At 38.3% G+C, this 2698-nt stretch overlaps 1 protein-coding gene across 4 annotated transcripts in view; it reads left to right on the top strand.

The window, feature by feature from the left end:
* The window catches only part of wnk3 (WNK lysine deficient protein kinase 3), a 72693-nt gene that overhangs the window by 38993 nt on the left and 31002 nt on the right, over positions 1 to 2698 (top strand). The window lies entirely within an intron of this gene.

Consider the following 2698-nt stretch of genomic DNA (forward strand, 5'->3'; position numbering starts at 1 on the left):
TTTTGCCGATTTAGAAGTATTTTAGATAAAAAGTTACTTAGGTTCGCTAGGAAGGTTCTCTACAACAGAGCCGTCCTAAAAAGTATACTGCTTTAAGATGGCGGCTGTCTACTAACTCATTTAGTGCCATGTCTGTCATTTTGCATCTAGTTATACAGTACGTGTGATATCTACCATGTCTACCATATCTACCATAACATGCGGGCGTAGTTTGTAGGCTATCGGCTACAACATGTATTATTGGAGCTACCTAGCATCGCGTTTGCTCGGCGTCACAACTTTCTTGCCTCCTCCCTACTTCTTGCTCTGCTCTGTCGTCTCGGTGAGTCCGTCTCCCTCAGACTTTTCGACCAATACAGTAACGCATAGTAACGCATGCCTTTCCGTCCTCAGTAACGGTAACGGCGTTGCCAAGAAGAGAAAAGTAATTAATTAGATTACCCACTACTGAAAAAAATAACGCCGTTAGTAACGCCGTTATATTGTAACGCCGTTATTAACAACACTGCATGTGAGTAGGGTCTATTAGACGCGTTGTTGACGTTAGCGCGGCGGCGCTCTGAAAATAGAATAAGGCTCTATTTTGGGCCCCGCCTCTTGGCGCAAATTAATTCAAACTTACCTTACCGCCCAAGACGACCGTCCACCGCTCACTTTCACCGAAAAGTCTGATCCAAAATACACAATGAATGGTTTGCTGCTGAACCCTTCAATCTAAAAAAAAACAAACAAAAAAAACATCTAATTTACAAGGCGTGGCGGCTTTTATTTTGGTGTGGTGGTACCCCACAATCTTTTATATGTTGGGGAAACCATGCATTGTTTTAGCCTGGCAGGTGACAATAAAAGCCTGGTGGCCCGCCAGCCTTATAAAGCACTGGGGGAAACCCTGTTTTGAAGATCTGCAATAAAAACATTCCCGAGGCCTTTGTGTGTGGGTGTGTGACTATAAAAATAAATATGGTGATTTGAGGTTTATTTTCATTAGTGCATGAATGGTATCTTCCATTGTATATTAGCGTTAAGCTAATTGGTGTTCGAAAAAAAAAATCTTGTATTTTAATCCACATTGTGTAATTTTATTTGTATGTTTAGTGTTAAAGTTTACCACAACTGCTTGAACACCATTAATATTTGATTCCTTTAAAGAGACTGTCGCCTATCTGACAAACTTTAGTCAATTTGCATCTTCACCACATCTAGTTGATTAATTAGGCCACGGCTGATCAACGAGATCATCCCAAAATGTTTCTTCGATCTATGATCTCAATCTTAAAATTGTCCAGCCTTACAAGCAGCATGTTTCATAACGGTATGGATTCAGATGTGGTTCACGCATTAGTCTGTTTAGAGTAGACTGAATTGAACTCTGCGTGAACTGTGCAGACTCAAAGACAGCTCGATGCTGCATAAAGAACACAATAGATGCTGAGGTGGCGTTCGAGTCCAGCTCTCCTGTCTAGTCTTGCGCTTGACATCGTGCTTTGAATGATGAGTCGCTCCAGCATCTAGACAGCTGTGGCTACGGCTGATGAATATATCAATACATGTTATAGGAGACGGACATATCTGAATTTAGCCAGCCACGTTAACACAAGCATTACCAAAGGCAGTTCCTGAGGCCAAGCGTGACTGTGAGCCTTGACTACTTCTTACCCTTAATAGTGCAACAAAGAGCAGCCTGGCTTTTTGTTGATGCCAATTTGCTGTTACGAGAGGAGGGCAGGGGAGCTTTTCTTCAGAAGCACTTCCACAAAAGGACACAGAATGTGTTCTGAACGGAAAAATAAACCATCTCATCACAAAAAAAGCTGAGGAATCGATAGAATTGATCAGGGGAACGCTAGCCCGTTATGATGTCATCTATTTTTAGTGAGGCTTGTTTGTGACAGTAGTGCCCCTTGCTGCTATCCATGTATTTTTCTGTTAGAGTTTGCTTGAACATAACAAGTAAATTTGATGCAAATATACACTTCATTTTTAATATCCACTATTTGAGGACTACACAAAGAGAAATTCTTTATATTGTATATTTGCAAAATAAGTCGTCAGCCACATTTGCGGTTATATGATTTGGAATTCATATGTCATGAGTACATCCTCATATTGATTAGAACTAGGGGTGTGTATTGCTTCATATCTGGCGATATGATTCGTATCATGATTCACAGCTCACAATTCGATTTGATTCGATTAATCCCGATTAGGGCTGCAGCTATCGAATATTTTAGTAATCGAGTAATCGACTGAAAATTCTATCGATTAATCGAGTAATCGGATAAAACAAATATATTTTTAGGTGAAGAGCAATTATAGATTTACATGAGAAAACAAGACATTTTATCATTTTCAGTCAATCAATGTCTTTATTTTTTATGTATATTGTTGAAAACAGCGAACAATTGCATCTCAGATGTAACTAGAATTTAAAAAAAAAAAAAAGACTAATTCACTGCTTTCACTCAAAAAACCTTTAGATCTTATTTACAATATATATATATATACTGGACTGTCTCAGAAAATTAGAATACACAATATTCTAATTTTTTGAGACAGTCCTGTGTATATATACAGGACTGTCTCAGGAAATTAGAATACACAATATTCTAATTTCCTGAGACAGTCAGGAAATTAGAATAATAATAATAATATTAATAATAATAATATTGTGTATTCTAATTTTCCTGAGACAGTCCTG

This window comes from Corythoichthys intestinalis, chromosome 2 (genome assembly GCF_030265065.1).
Source record: "Corythoichthys intestinalis isolate RoL2023-P3 chromosome 2, ASM3026506v1, whole genome shotgun sequence".
Classification (NCBI taxonomy): domain Eukaryota; kingdom Metazoa; phylum Chordata; class Actinopteri; order Syngnathiformes; family Syngnathidae; genus Corythoichthys; species Corythoichthys intestinalis.